This window comes from Amblyomma americanum, chromosome 2, assembly GCF_052857255.1.
Source record: "Amblyomma americanum isolate KBUSLIRL-KWMA chromosome 2, ASM5285725v1, whole genome shotgun sequence".
Taxonomy (NCBI): Eukaryota; Metazoa; Arthropoda; class Arachnida; order Ixodida; family Ixodidae; genus Amblyomma; species Amblyomma americanum.
The window spans coordinates 28,590,948-28,607,673 of NC_135498.1; the positions used below are offsets into that span (position 1 = coordinate 28,590,948).

At 48.5% G+C, this 16,726-nt stretch overlaps 1 protein-coding gene across 1 annotated transcript in view; it reads left to right on the top strand.

The window, feature by feature from the left end:
• The window catches only part of f (espin protein forked), a 249,298-nt gene that overhangs the window by 92,444 nt on the left and 140,128 nt on the right, over positions 1-16,726 (top strand). The gene's annotated exons all lie outside the window — the stretch shown is intronic.

The following is a 16,726-nucleotide window of genomic DNA, read 5'->3' on the forward strand; positions in this document are numbered from 1 at the left end:
ATGCCTCTTTAATTCTTATATTTTCAATGGTGTTGGCTGGAGTGAGAATTTAATTGCACAATCAATTTAGAAAGAAAATAACTTTGTAGAAAGTAGAGGAAATGGCAACCGTGTCCTGCGAACATTTCGCTTACCAGTGGTTGCTTGCGTTTTATTCTAGCTCCTGTAAAATCAGCAGCTGTCAGGAATGCTTGCGCAACTAATTTATCAGTCTAATCAACACCTGCACGAACAGACAAAAAGCTATGGCATTCCTCTATGCTTTTCTTGGTTTCATTGGCGGTTGGGTTTTTTACCGTCAGCAGGTTGCACTATCGCGAAGTCTCATCTTCAACCGGCCTTGATGAGCGCGGTCTCGTCCCTCGCAGACTCCATGCAGAGCATATGGGTTAAATGTACAGAACCCAAGGATCTTGTTAATAAACCGCATGGCGGGACTACTGCGGCATCCGTGGAAGTCGTAAATTTCAAAGGCCGGTGACGAGAGTTCTCTTACTTCTAAGTGGTCTGGAACATTGCTTAATGAATAACGAGACGCACAGCATGGGCCAGAAGTAAATACCCTTGGTCTTTGTAGTTTCGACAACGGCTTTACATCCCATCACTAATGGCGCCGTTGCAAGCCTGTCGTCAGACGAAGGCGAAGAAGTGCTGAAAGTCGTAAGCAAATATTACGTAAAACACGGAACTGTGCCTGCGTTTCCTGGTTTCGAAAAGGCTGCCTAAACTTTAACTGGGCACTCAGCAAGGCAGTTAAGCTGGCTAACCGGTTACAAATAAAGGTGTTGTCGTTAGCGATATCTTATTTGTACAGCATAAAATAAGAGTTAAACACTACTTTATGTAAGGTAAAACCTTCAGAAAGAATCGTGCAAATAAATGGGCACGGAACAGGTAAGCGGTGTTACCTGTTCAGAATGTAAATTTAGGTCTCCCTTGGTCACCTTCCTTCCAAGACGAAAGTCGGGGGCCAATGCGTGAGGGAGAGCGTAATCACCAAAATATACGGCGACACAGCTGTGTTAAAAAAGTAATAAAAGTTTTAATAAAGCCCAATACATACAAAGAAGAGCCCGTGGCATTGTTATACTTTTTTTTTTTACGAACGACTACTAGCAGTGCTGTCAAATTTAAACCTGAGCGAAAAACAATGATACGCTAACGTTCGCGCTTTGATCTCCCGTCTATTGTTCGGAGGCGCGCCGATGATGTCTTTACACTCCACTGCACAGAGCGAACGGCCGTTACAAAGCCTTTAGCCAAGTCGGGAAGCGTGTCCGTTCAGTTTTATCCTTGGAGCACCGGAAAACATCGCGCGTTTACCGCGGCGACATATCGGAAAGGTTCCACTCCACTTACGTCTTCCGTGTAACCTCGGGGACGCATTTGCGCTGCAAGTCTGCTCGCTTTGCCCGATAAAAGTCAGAGGAGGAGGAGGAGGAACCAGCAGCGTGGAGGTGCACAGCTACACGAGAGTGTCACACGGTTCGCCTCACACAGACGCCCTTTTATATAACAGCACTATCCGGTTAATGTCGCCATGTGTGTGACAGAGAGCGGAGTGACTGTATCCGAATTTGACGGGTAATTATGTCACAGGTAAAGGGAGAGACAAACGCGACGCGGTCGATCATCGGTTTGTCGGGAAAGAAGCGGTCGCGATAGCAAATTCACGCTTGTTCAGAAGTCTGTATACTGCTTGAAACTGCGTCCACAGTTTGGATCCAGCAAAACGAATCACCAGCATTCTGCCTCTCAATCTCAAGAGAGGAGCTGCAGTGATTGAGCAGTAAGCTTCATTCCCAATCACTGGCCTAGCTGTGTACCAACAACGATAACGAAGCTGAAGCATTGTTATGAATTAACGAAGTAGATAACGAAGCGACTTACATGCTTCTCCGAGACCCTCTCAATTGTAAAGATTGTAGAAATTCGCATGGATCTTTTGCGTTTGATTTTTCATCAGTGAGTTGCTTTACCACATTTTCTTTCAACCCCAAGCGTAGGCCGTTCGGAGAGAGATTGATCAAACGCATTTAGGCCGGCCGAAGCCTTCATTACAGTCGTCTGAGTGCATGGGCAGACAAACGAAATAAAAAAAATAGTGACACCGTTACTTAGGCCGTCGACTCAATCATCGAGACGCCGATGATAACCGCTCTCGCCGACTTGGCGAACGCGCTGCTTTGGCGACTAAAAGCGAAGCGGGGAGTTACTATACACGGAATGGCGTCCGCCCCTCGCGTAGCTCCTCTCGTATGGAACACACCCCTCCGTGCTGCTGTTGCCTTTGCCGGTGAAAGCCGCGCCAGCGGCTTGAAACTGGGCTACCTTGGAGGGAGATTAATGCCTTCGATTTCTTTCTCGTTCCGTCTCCTTAACTTCTCCCCAATCTCGCTCCGAACGGCGGCGCTCGTGCATGGCTGCCGGTGCGTGGTTGCGCACCGCCGCGCCTTCGGAAAACACACTTGCAGCGGCGATTGGAGCCAGTGCACCTTCCCTCCGCACGGGCCAATAGTCGTGACGTGCTGTAGCCTCAGTCTGAGGCGACATGAAGGTTACCAGTTGAGTATATGTTAGCGAAATCAAGTTGATGAACCTTGCTCGGTGCGAAAGTCACTTCATCATCGTCATTGTCATCATCATCAAAATAATAATTGGAGTCATCACCACTATCTCCGTCATTATCGTCATCATCGCCGTCGTCATCAACGTTATTTTCATTATCGTTTTCGTCGCTACCGTCAGCGCTCTGTGATTGTACTAGTTGCCAAAGTCCCGTAACACGACTAATCCCGTGCCAACTTCGCAGAGGTTGGCAGACGGTGGTGCTCTCTATGAGCAGAATAGCGAACTATCGCTTACGCCTTTTAGTTTTGGCGAAATTCATTTCATTGCAGTCATTGTCATCATCATCACTACTATAATTGACGTCAACGTCACTACCACCATCGTTATCATCATAATCATCGCCGTCGTCATCATCACAGTAATCATCATTTTCGTCGTTCCGTCACATTATACTAGTTGTCATGCGATGTTAGCCCCGTAACCCGGCTATTCCCGTGCCAACTTCGCAGAGGTTACGGATGGTGGCGTCCCCTATGAGATGGGCAGTGAACTATCCCTTAGGCCTTTGAATTTTGGTGCGAGTCACTTCATCATCGTCGTCGTCGTCATTGTCATCATCATCACTGCTTTAATTGACGTCATATTCACTAACAGTCATTATCAACATCGTCGTCATCACTGTCATTGTCATCATCATTTTCGTCACCGTCAGCGCTTGATTATGCTAGTTGCCAAAGTTAGCCCCGTAACCCGACTAATCCCGTGCCAACTTCACAGAGTTTAGCAGTTGGTGGCGCCCCCTATGAGCTGGGCAGCGAACTATCGATTACGCCTTTGAATTTTGAGTTATCCACTATATTTGTATTTTTGAGTAGCACCTTAAGCAGGTCGTCTGAGCACCGCAAGTGGAGCAACCGTCTGCTAACCTACAAATTTCGGTGCAATCAGAGCGCCAGATTTTTACACATGGGTTCTATGGGGTAATTTCGCAACCGGTATCATCAAACAACTGTGCTTACCATAGCCGTAGTTGTTCTTATGATCATCATCATCATGATCGTCAGTGGACTTGAGTGCACTGCTTGACAAACTTCGCTCCTGACGATCTACATTTATTCTTGCATTGCGCCACCCCAGGTCATGTTTATCCCAGCAAATTTCCGAGGTCGCACACACACGTTAGATACACTGGTACGCAGCGTCCCTTCGAAGACAAAAATAAGCTCAGCTTATAAATTGCTGCTACAAGATGTTTGCCGCATGTCGGTACCTGGTTTCCACGTGTAAACTTTGTATTTGCTATAACTTTGCGGCCGGTAGCGGTCCGAAAACGTGCGTGGTGCTGAGACTGCACTCCCATGAAACACTGTCTGCTTGTCTCTGCTCGCTTATAGTCGAAGGTCAGATTCATAGTACGTTTCCTGGCTTCGCAGCAACGCATTAAAAACCGCGTTTAAGGTGACAAGTTTCAAGCTAAGAGCCAATAATCTGCCAGCAAACATTTTTGTCCGATTAAACGTGGGCTCTTTTCGTAGAAAGCTTGATAAGTGCGTTCATTGGAATCATGACAAACCTTGCGGAAACCAGTTCTAGATGTAAGTTTGAAAAAATGAAACGCCGACGGTAAACGTATTAGTCCGGTATGAATATTACTGACAAAGTGAAGAAGTGATTACCGTTTTCAAACCCCTACATGTTCATTGTTCACCAGAATTGCTTACCACACGTTGACTTGACAAAGGGATTTGCCCTCACTATATGGCGTATGATAGGACAACTCTTAGCGGAACCCATTACTGTAGTTTACACCCCTCCTTGAGACATAGCACACGTCACTGAACTTGGGCGAGGAAAAACGCTTTAAAACAATACGTTTTTTCATGTTTTGTGGCAATTTTTCTCATTGCGTACAAAAACGCGGGTTAATGTCATGCTAGTCGGAATCAACAGGAAGAAATGGGCTTTGTCAGGGAATGTAATGCGAAGGTGAGGTAGTCGCTGCTGCTTAAGGGTAACGGAGCGGATTGGCAAGAGAAGGCAAGCGTAGCAGGGGGCGGCAGAAGGTTATGTGAGCGAAGGATGCAGTTAAGAAGTTTGCAGGCGTATGGTGGGCGCAGCTGGCAAAGGACATGGCTAATTGGAGAGACATGGGAGAGGCCTTTGCCCTGCGGTGGGCGTAGTCAGACTGATGATGATGATGACTTGAAGTGGCGTTCGGATTAGGCTCATTTGAGACAGTTCTGGTTTATTTCTCATTCTAAGAACCATTCAACGTCATGTTTCGTGCAACAAGGAGCACACTGGAAACGCATGCCATAGGTTTGTATTTGATACCAATTGCTTTTCACGCCTACTATGCCCATGAGATGCAAGCTCTGGAGCCGTACCGCCTCACGCAACGGCACATTTCCCCTCCCCCTCTTTTTGATCTTTTCATGTTTTACTTCCTTTCTTGGAATTTTAATACAGAGGAGAGCCAAGCCGTGACTTTCCATTCCGCGGAGGTCACCGACGATAAGACGCATGCACGTACGATAACAATCCGCATACAGCAAAAAGATGCCGTACGGAGACATATCCGTACGAGGCGAAACAAATCCGTGAGGAACCCCCCCCCCCCCCCCCCCTCTGCCCGCGAACGCCCTTCTGCCAATAAGCTGCTCCAGAATTCACAGCTTGCATGTACTGCATTCCAAGACACTTCGGTGCAGAATATCAAATTCCAGAGCGCGCCTTTATCGGCGTTTCTGTCTTCCTTGGCAAGGGGCAAGCCGAAATGAGCGCACGGTCTGCTGTTACGCAAGCCCTCAGCTTAGTTTTTTTTTTTTTTATAGAGATCAAACGTCAAGGTTGCAAAGATTCCTTCGACGAACGGTAAAGAACCGTCCTCCATTCGCAGGCGCAAGAAACAGCGAACATGCGAAAACAATCCCCATGAAAGAAATAAAAGCAGGCAAGCACAAACGACACAAGAAAGCGCAAAGTGTTTCAAGGTGAACGCGCGCGCTCATCCCTAGGCACGCATACACCTTGTTGGACGCCAGCGGCGTGGCGGGGGCGATGGATTTCGTGAGATGCGGGGAAGCAAAGGGTGGGAGGAGAAGAGGGGGCGGCAGAGTCATCCGAGTGTGCCTAATGATAGCCTCCCGTGTCGCGCCACGCCGCCGACGGACAGACTGCCCGCACGCTCGCGTCACGGTGGCGGAGCCCAGACGCGCACCCAAGGTCCCCCTCACATCGTTCCTCGGTGTACAGTGCTTATCTACATATCCGCCATCCCAGCCGTTTTAGTCTTGGTCTTTTTAATCTTTACGATGCGCGCTGTATAGTCGCCCGTGGATTATTTTGTAACGGTCTCTTTCAGTTTATTTTCTTCACGAGCAGTCTGGAACGACTTCTATGCAAAATTTTATTAATCAGTGCTGGATACCACACAGAACATTGTTCTAATAAAGCGAAACGCAATCAGATAGCGCCCTTCTGAGACAATATAATGAAAAGTTTCTGCACAAAGAGAATCCAATATCTCAGTTTTCGAAATACGTGGCCGTTATTAACGCAAAAGGATCCAATATACAAAATTACGGACGCTGTCCAGATATTAGGGTGATAACTATTACGATAACAATAGTCACTTTACTAACACGACGTCAGGCAGCGAAGAGAGGTCTAGCCCGCTTGCGAAAGTAGCCTTGGGTCTCACTTGCAGCTGGGCGAAGGAATACGCTTGGAGTAAGATTATTTAGGCAGGAAAATCGCGAGTAGTCTGGAAGGATTTTTAAGTAAAATTCCTGCCTTGTGTAAAATGGTTGCAAAAGATTGTTGTTTAGAGGCTAAGTAGACGCCAGAAAGGCGCTAAGCCTATATGTATCATACAATATATAGATATATGTAGCATATGTCCACATATATATATGTCGCATATGCACCCGTTCATTAGAGAGGCAAGTGAGGGGTTCGTGCTTACTTCATCCAAACTCTGATAGACTGTCTTTGTGCTCTCCAGTAAAACCTCTGTGTAAAGTCTACCGGAATTCATGGAAAGCCTGCTTAGTTTCCTCTCAAGCACAGTGACTGTCTTAACTTGCTTATATCTGCGTTGCTTTTCTTTGTACCTTTCCTCGACTCTTGGTTTGTTTGCTCACTCTTAAAAGAAAAAAATCCGTGCACCTTCGTGGGTTTTTACTTTTCCGCGTTGTTTGCTCACTGTTGCCTGATTGAAACCTCACCGAGACGTCCTGCCCGAAGTCGTTACGCCTAACTTGCCTCCAGTCCCGTACGTTCGGAGCCCCACTGCAGCACGCCAGCAAACGACGCCTTCGGGCGCGCCGAATGCGTCGCCCCGGTCGCGTCTTCTCATTAAAACACGTTGGAGCCACTGGACCGTGACGCCGACCGGCTCTGCGCGGAGAACCCTTTATGTCTCGACTCCCACCCACTCTCCGAACGGGAGCAACGGTCCCCCGCCCTTCTTCGGTGTGCCGCCGTGTCCTCCCGCGCTCACAGCTCACTCCTGGCGAGCGCGGACTGGGAGCCGGTGTGCTTGCAAGTGGCACCGGGTCTTCTTCAAGCGCTACACGGAAAAGTAGCTGGAACCTAATGAGTTTTGCTCGACGGATTTTTACGGGTCACGGCAACATCGTAGGTTATGAGGCCTGCGATATACTGGAGTGCTCCCGATTAGTTCGAGCCCCTGGAGAGAAAGAGAGATAGTGTGTGTGTGTGTGTGTGTGTGTGTGTGTGTGTGTGTGTGTGTGTGTGTGTGTGTGTGTGTGTGTGTGTGTGTGTGTGTGTGTGTGTGTGTGTGTGTGTGTGTGTGTGTGTGTGTGTGCGCGTGCGTGCGTGCGTGCGTGTGTGCGCGCGTGCGTGCGTGCGTGCGTGCGTGTGTGCGTGCGTGCGTGCGTGTGTGCGTGCGTGCGTGCGTGCGTGTGTGTGTGTGTGTGTGTGTGTGTGTGTGTGTGTGTGTGTGTGTGTGTGTGTGTGTGTGTGTGTGTGTGTGTGTGTGTGTGTGTGTGTGTGTGTGTGTGTGTGTGTGTGTGTGTGTGTGTGTGTGTGTGTGTGTGTGTGTGTGTGTGTGTGTGTGTGTGTGTGTGTTTTAACGTGCACCTAAATCTCAATACACGATCGTTCTTGCATTTATTCTTCTAAGTGCGGCTGCTGGGGACGGCAGCACACATATTGCATGCCAACGTCATGCTCAAATCCTAGCCCGACGCATCTTGGGGAACCACCAACAGCAGTAAACTCCTTGAAGGGAGCAAATATATTAAAATGCGTCCAGCGTGTTTTTCTTCCCCAGCGAAAGTTTCCCCAAGCCCTGTAGCTTGCAGCCGTAAGTTTGCGCATGGATGGATGTTCCCTTCTTCTTGATTTATGCGTCAAGCATCCACATACTTTGCCAAATATATATGCACGCTACTATAGACTTGCTTCCAGGTTGTGAGGCTCATCCTACACCGTCAAAGCTTCGATTCTCTCGACAGTGAAATGATATCCATCGTCATCACCGTTTTTCCCCAGCGCTGCCCCGCAGCAAAGGCAGTGGCCTGTATATTTTTGAAAAAGGCTGTATACGCTTACGTTTACGACGCAAAGGTACAGCCGTGTCTGAGAACCCATTTGCAGATTCGCACTCTTGAGGCAAGGTTATTCTTACGCAGCTCTTGTGTTCAGTTTGAGTGCGAATTTGTCCGTGTAGGGGCGTCCGTACACTGCAAGGTCCGCCGCAACCCGTCACAGCACGTAGCGGGAAGAAGGCCCCCTAGGAAATCCAAGCGAGGAACAACAATGCGCCGCGTACTACAATAGGTTTTGCATGGTGGGCTTCCATGTCTGTACACACGAGCGAAGAATGAAGAAGGCAGGCTCATAACTTCGCCCGTCGAACGACGTTAGGGGGGGAGGGGGGAGGGTGGGCACACCGGCTCTACAACAATGCCTTCGATAGAGGAAAGTCCTGTGTTTGCATTATAACGCCAGAGGAAGGGTTGAGGAGAAGGAGGAGAGCAGCGCCGTGTTTTCCCCTCTCCCTCTCTGTTCCTCTTCTGTTTTAGCAGCGTCTCTTCCTTGATCAAAAGTTTAAAAATTTGACCAGACCCTCTCGTTCTGTGCCTCGGGTGTTCACACCGGATGAGACGGAAGAGCTGCAGTTGGTTCCCAACTACCTGATGCACATAACTCGGAGGGCGTTGAACCATTATTTCGCAAGCAGGGCACAATTAAAGCTGTGGAAGAAGCGCGTCAAACGGAAGGCGCTTACGTCGTCACTCATCGTACATCTGATAACGCGAAGCGCTGGATCCTCAGTCATTAGGGCAGTGTGCCGCTGTAGCGAGATAACGCGGTTTCGTAAGAGAAAATTTGCGGGAGACAAAGGGAGCTTTGTCTGATGTTTGGCAAGCCGTCACGCTTCTGCAGGCGCTCGCTCCACTGCAAACCTGCTGCCGCTCAGGTTACTTCCAACGCTAGCTTCCTTCTGTTCTCGCGCTTATCGTATATTTGCAATCACCCGTGTAGTACATTCATCACGTGTGTGCCGTAATCTATCTTGCCGTTACGTAAGCCTAACGCTCACGCGTCTGAGCCAAGAGCGGTACCCATGGTGTGCTCGCGTCCAAAGGCTTATAAGCTCGTGTAACATGTTTCATTTGTATGGGGCTATGTATAAGGGACTGCGGCTGTTTTTCCTCTCGGCTTAAATAACCAAGTTACTAACAAAGAGCGCACACGTAAGCTCGTACGTTAAAATTTAGAACACGGAAACGTTTTCAAAGAGGTCACAAGAAGAGAGAAAGCCGGCCAACGGCACTCTAAACACGAATACGCCTGTATGGGTGTAAAAATGGAGTAAGCTGTACACCTGAGAACCGAGGGAGGGCTCAAAAGGACAACTTTACTCCCTTCTTACTCTTTTCTGTTTGGAGTGTACTTGACACAGCGACAGGTAGTTGGCCGTGTGGAGCATTTCGTTTCAGACCATATACAATATAAGGCAAACTGGTGAGATCGGTTCGCAAGATTGTAGGGTCAGGCAAAGCAGGAACAGTTCTTACAAGCTGGCACTCTTGTCCAGCTGAGAGGAGCTGACGCTGTCATACTGAGGCGCGATTTTTCCGGGGCAAGGCTTCATGCTTGGGTCCATTACTAACACTGCACCCAACGGCCGGACAGCCGAAGTTCGTCCAACTCGCTGACCCTTTTTACGGAGAAGCACCTACGCAGAATGAGCGAATGAAGAGGTGGCTTTCCACACCACTGCACTGTTGTATCGAAACGCAGTGCAATCTCCGACAGCATCGCCCTGGGCACCTAGAGCTGGCAGTTTCCGCGGCCGCATTTTACTGTCGCAGTCGCACTTGTAACGTCCGATTCTAAGACATAGAAAGTGGATCGTAAATGTCGTCCTATCTCGGAAAGATCGTTTGCAAAACCAAAGCAAGAAGTGGAACCAGAAACACTTGGCTACAAATGTCAGCACTATCGCGGGCCTGTACACGCAACTGACACAGATTTTTCAGTGGCCGCAGATCAATTGATTAAAAAAAAAACGAAATGGACGCGACGCTATCTCATGGTATGAAGAGGTCCTTCGCTGCTGTGTGCAGAAAAAAGGACGCCATTCGGTGAAATGAACTGCGGGCGTTTAGAACAACCCGAACGCATACTCTCTTGTCTTTGCAGGTTGACCGATGTGAGCTGCAGGCTTCGACACGCACTTCGACGTGGAAGTCTCCGTGTACATTTAGGTTATTTAGCAATTACGCATCATGGATTCAATAATTAACGCACAAAATATTGTCATTATTTCATTTCTGGGCAGCGACTGGGCGGGGGTGGCATCTTGCTGCTGTTCACAAAGCCTCTGATTAGATTGCTGTCTCGTCGGCAGCGTTTTGGTGCAGACGTATGAAATTCAGAAATGCTGTAGTACCAAAATTTCGCTGACGGATAAAGAACCAGGCGATTGAAATCGATCCTAACCCTCTGCTACGAAGACCCTCACGATCAACCTTTCAAATTCAAATCAAATTTTGTTCGGTTTCTTATACGTGGTAATAGCATGGCAGAAATATATATACAGCAGGCGGCATCAAGGTAAAAAACAAAAAGACACCACAGACAGGACGTCCCATCTTGGTGCAGTAAGAATATAGAAAGTCGTCAGTAAATTGCACTTTCTTTTTGGGAGTGTGAAAGTTCATTTATTGACCTACGGCACGAAGAAAATGCTCTGACTGATAACTCGTGACAAGATATCGCGTATCACTTCGGCCTCTCGCATTGCTTTCCTGATCTGTAGATTACGTACACTGCCCCGCGATGGCGCATGCGTCGGCGTTGAAGTTTCGGGGGATGTGTGCTGAGGTGGGAAGGGTGGACCGTCGCCCCCGCTGACCGGAGGCACAGCGTCTGCCGGGGCCCCCGCGTTGCGCGAAAATCTGGCGCGTTTCGCTCGCCTCGCGTGTGGACGGCGGGCGCATCGCATCGGCAGCACGGCACCAACCCAGCTGGCAAGTGGGGCGTGACGACTGCTGACCGCTCGGAGGCTCCGCTTTCTCGATGCCTTCCCCTCCCCCCCCCCCCCCCCTCTCCCTCGCTGGAGCGTCGGACACAGTAGAGGAGGCCGCGCAGCTGGCATGCAGGCGGATGCGTCCGTGCTGTCCGCGCCGCTATACCAGCATTCGGTGTAAGCATCTTCCTCCTCAAATCCGCCTGGATTCGGCGGCCGCTCTGTACGGAAATTCTGTAATTGCGGGCGGGGACGCTGTTGATGGAGGAATGTAAATGAAATCGGCAATTCGCACGTTCGAGCAAGAAAGGTGGGGAAATTCTTGGGCCGCTCGTCAGAAGTCGTTGAGAAATCGCGTTCTCAAGACGCTGGGGGTGCGTAACTGTATCGTAATCATCTCTTTTTTTTAATTCATTATCAAGGAGGTGTGGAGGGCACCGACCGTAAAGACAGTTAAAAAGCAAAAATGTTATAAGCGTTATTGACTAACAAGCAAGTTGGTCCAAATATTTCTCTCCTTTTCTGGCTCCCTGCGCAGCACAATTGTTTTCATGACGTGGTAGTCGCCGTAACGGTGGGGCTCTCTCTAGGCACTGTTCGCTTACGGCCGCGAAAAACCAAAGCAAAGGGTAGGAAGGAAAGCCTTAAGGGCGGCAAGCAAGTGGCACTCTTTTTTTAATGCGTTATCCCTAAGGCTTCCAACCTCGAAAAAACCCGTCGTCTGTTTGAGTGTCTGAAGTCAGTTAGACGTGCAGAAATAAAATAAATATGCACCTCGACTGCGCCGCGCCTGGGTCGAACAGATCGGCTGAGCTGGCCACTGCACGAGAGCACGTGCTCTAGCGCCTCAACCGATCACCCCTTTCCTAGCGAAAGTTACATTGGCCACGATGTCGCATTTTCGCCGTGCTCGCAGTCCCGCCGCGGTCGCACCGCACCACGTGACCAACCGTGTGACGAACCACGTGACAACAACTAGCCAGACAACCAGACTATACCTGGACTTGCAATCAAGATTAACCAATGCTAACCAAGCTATGCCTTAGCTGTCTGTACACGTATATCCTGGCATAGCCGAGCTATAAGCCACTGTCAGTTTTTTGTTTAACTGTTACTCTCACGCTCTGTGCATTGTGTCGCCGTTTTCATGAACTTCCATCCATGCGCAATAGATCCAGAACACACCGCTATCGCAGTGTGCTCTTAGGTGGCGTTAAGTTGTCCGAAAATGTTATACTGTGCTACCCCTAAGGTCCCTAATCACAAATTCCGCAAATCTTTGCCCAGAGCCTGTCCTTGGAGCCCTAGCCTCAAACCGCAAGCAAAACGAAACGCAACGTGCTAGTGCACATACTTTTCATTCGAAGAAGTAAGCTAAATTGGCTGTAATGATTTTTTTTGTATGTGTATGTGTCGGAGGGTTATTAGGGGAGACATGGGAGAGGCCTTTGCTCTGCAGTGGGCGTAGTCGGGCTGCTGCTGCTGATGATGATGATGTGTCGCGGCGGTGGACGAATGAAGATGTTTCATCATCATCAGCCTGACTACGCCCACCTCAGAGCAAAGGCCTCTTCCATGTCTCTCCAATTGAAGCTCTCTTACCAGCTGCGGCCACCGTATCCCCGCTAACTTGTTAATCTCATCCGCCCATCTAACCTTCTGCCACCCCCTGCTACGCTTGCCTTCTCTTGGAATCCACTCCGTTACCATCAACGACCAGCGGTTATATTGCCTTCGCATTACATTCCCTGCCCAAGTCCATTTCTTCGTTCTGATTTCGACTAGGATGTCATTAACTCGCGTTAGTTAACTCACCCACTCAGCCCACTTCCAGTCTCTTAACGTTGCACCTATAATTTTTCTGTCCATGGCTCGCTGCGTTGTCCTTAACTTAAGCTGAACCCTTTTCGTTAGCCTCCACGTTTCTGCCCCGTAGGTGAGTACCGGTAAGATACAGCTGAATGTATACTAAATTTTCTCTTCAGGGATATTGGTAAACTGCCATTCATGATCTGAGAGAACCTGCCAAATGCGCTCCACACCATTCTTATTCTAGTTATTTCCCTCTCATGATCCTGATCACCGGCCACTATCTGCCCTAATTAGATGTAATCCATTGCCTTTACCAGCACCTCGCTACCAATTGTGTTTTAAAGATGTGTCATTCTTGCAATAGGCACAAGCAAGAGCAGCATAAACATGTTCACAGAAAGCAGTGCATCAAAAGTACAACAAAGTGCTGTACAGACTGCCGCCAGTCAGACATTCAAGTTTTGTAACCAACAAATGCGTTCTAGTTTGCGACTTTAAACGGAAGTTGATACTGTGATACACCCTTCTCTAACGATGCAATCCGTCTACTCAGACGTTCTCTCTCCTCTCGCTTCTGCAAGTTTGCTCGAAGCACCAGCGACGGGCCCAGAGCGGCACGGACACCGCACTCAGTCATTTCCAAATCATGTATCAATAGCTATGCCCTCTTTTCTTTTTTTTTTTGTCTCCTGTCATGTTTCAAGAAGCAAGCCTCGCGAACGTGCGCTGCTTTCGTCTTTTGTGAATTTCCACCGCGTAAAACTACTTCGGGACATTTTGTTTTCCACTCAGAAAGTATTCCTGTTTCATCTCATTCATTAAGCGTTTATGGCATACCCTTTATAATTTTTTTTTATAATAGAGTCTATAATTTCTTGTGGACTCGATTGCCTTCCTATAGATACTTCCTTTTGTTTATTTGCAGTCTATAAACTCTCATAGAGAAGAAGTCTATTAAAAGTGTGCGGCCTTAAAACTTTAAATTGTCTATAGTCCGTAGACTGTAGACTGTCTATAGGATTTGTCCATAGAAATTCTATAAACTTTATAAACAAAAGTCTATGTGCAGCTTATAGACTGTCTAAATTTTTTTTAACAGATCGCACGCATTTATGACGGTAACACAAGCTCCTCATACGCAGGTGAAAGTATCCCAGCAGCCAAGTAAGGCAGCACACTCTGTCTGAAATGCCTCATCGCACTCGCCAACTACTTTACCCAAGCCAGCGCTCTGGCAACTGCTCCTCATACTTTCGCAACACGGAGAGGGAATAACGAAAAGATGTGAATGGCGAGAGGCGGGACTGAAAATCTACGGGTTGCCCAGGCGAGTCGTCGGGCGACTCATTGTGATACAAGCAGACACCCCCCTTTTTCTTCACTTCTTTTTTTTGCACAACGCAAACGAGCGTGCGGGCTAGCACGCGAAAGCTCGCCGGGTTCACCGCGCGCAAGCCACAGGCAGGCAGCGTCTGGCGCGAGAGCTCCCTCTATAACGATGTTTTCTGCGCGTACACATGCGGTGAAAGGGAAAAGAATGTCCGCCGCGCTGCTCCCACGGAGAGTGCGCGCTCCACAATGGAACGGCGCCACGGTGTAGTAGCTGGGCCACGGGGACGCGAGATCCGGATGGGCAGCCCGAGTGGATGGCCACGCAACGCCGATGCAGGCTCTCGGAGGGGAGAACAGAAATAGCGTCATTCTGCGGGGCCTTCTTCACTCGATGTCTTTCTGTTGTGCCTCCCGAGTTATGTGAGACATATGTACGTGCTGCAGACGCATGCGCAGTCCGAGCGACGAGTCTCGATCGTGACTTCCTTAACGCCAGAAGAAGGAGGCAACGACCCGGACGTGGAGGGTCACCTGTCTTGGAAGACAGGTGCGCACCCGTGAAATCAAGGCTTCCACGGCAAACAGTTTGCGAGCTATTGTAGTGAGACGCGACGACTGCTTCCGGTGTGCCATCAAAGTATAGAAATAAACAATACCCAGCAAACGCTAGTGAGCAGGTCAGCAGTAGGTGCTTTTGTATTTGCCCCAGTTTGGAGCGGTTGGAAGTACCCTCCATTGTTTTTAACCACCACGTAAACGCCCACAAAGATCACAAACTTAAACATTTAAAACTGAAGGCTCTCACTGCGTTAATGAAATACAGGGCAACGATACTTTATGTAAGTCTGTAGTTATATTCGACAAGGCTTTGTGAAAGCTGGGTGTGCTGCCGGAAGATTCGTCACTGAGATGCTAGGATATTGCAGTAGAAGCAGCGGAAATGTCTTCAAGCAGATAGTCCAGGCCATAATGAATGAGTCCTGCCTGAACCAGATCTTTAACAACGCATTATGAAACTTGATTCGGCTCGGAAATATAGAACTGCGGAGCCCGATTGTGAAGCATTCGGAGACTCTTTTTAAAACTAAAGACGCACCTTAAGCCTCAATATCAAATAATTAACCTGATTCCGCGAATACCCTCTACTGACTATTCTCGCAGTGCGAACATACGCTAAGAAATAGCATTTTGGACACAGCGAAAGAGACGTTCAAGTAAGTACAGAAGCTGTGAAAAGTTTACGGACCTCATTACTACCTAAATTATCGCGATTCCATCGCCTTCTTTTCATGCAGCTTGGAATAAACAGATGCAGCCTGGTTCTGAGTGTCAGAGTTTACGGCATTAAATTTCAAACATGCGTCCTGGACGCAATAAAAAAATTAAATTTCTTCGTTGCTGTCGCGTGGTACAATTTTTTGACGCTGGCTGTACATAACAGAAGCGACGAGGCAAAAGTAACTAATAATGTCGGATTTATATCCCGAAGACAGGGTTTGAAAGCCATTCACGCAAATAACTTTAAGGCAGAAGAAAAGGCATAAGTGTGTTTGAAAGGAAATGTTTTCTAGTCACGGGAAGACGAAACTTGCTACCTGTCTCAAAGATACCGCAAAACATTGCAAAAACTAGAATAGGAGTAAGTGAATGAATGCTCCAGCTTATACAAAACCAAGGAGTGACCGCAGCGGTGGCCAAGTGGTTGAGCATCCGCCTCGTATGCGGGAGGTGCGGGGTTCGATCCCCAGTGCCGCCGAGTACCCACCGGTGATACAATGGGTACAAGCTTTCCCCTGGTCTGGTGCTCGGCTTATTTAGGGTGAAATGCTTGGGAAATGGGTCTCTGACCCCACCTTGAGAAAAAGAAAAAATACCTTGTGACATGGCGCTCTTTGGCCATAGCTGCCCTTGCGCCATAAAAATCCATAATCATCATCATCAACAAAACCAAGGAGCGTGACTCAGTAGTAGATCTAAACTTTGGTGTTTCTTTGTGTTATTGAAGGCCACTGCCCGAACGCCGGCCAAATGCGAGCAGGTCTCAAATGCGGGTTTGCCTCTGTACATTTGCCAGCACACTTCACCCGATCACACGCGGTGCAACCCTAGATGCCTGATGTAACACTGTCTGACTTTAGGAAAGAAACATTGAGAATTTAAAAAACAAGACTTGAACGTGTTCTGGCATCAGTAAGCTGAAGCTCTCTGAGCAGTTGGAAAGGTGCCAGTGGCGTGCTCAGCTGCGTTAAAAGCGAAGCGGTAGTACAGCTGACGTAGCCTTTGATTGGAAAGCACTATATTCTATGAGACAGCACTAAAGCAACACCACCGGCAGTCGCATCAGCAACAGTAGCAACAGCAGCAGCGTCAAAAACGACAGCAGCAGCAGCAGCATATGAATTAATGAAAACTGTTGAGCGAGCTGTCAGCAGTGTATCTGAGTCGAGAACGAAACAAGCACGGGCACGCACCTGACCTTTTTCTTTGTCTCGTGGTCTTGCT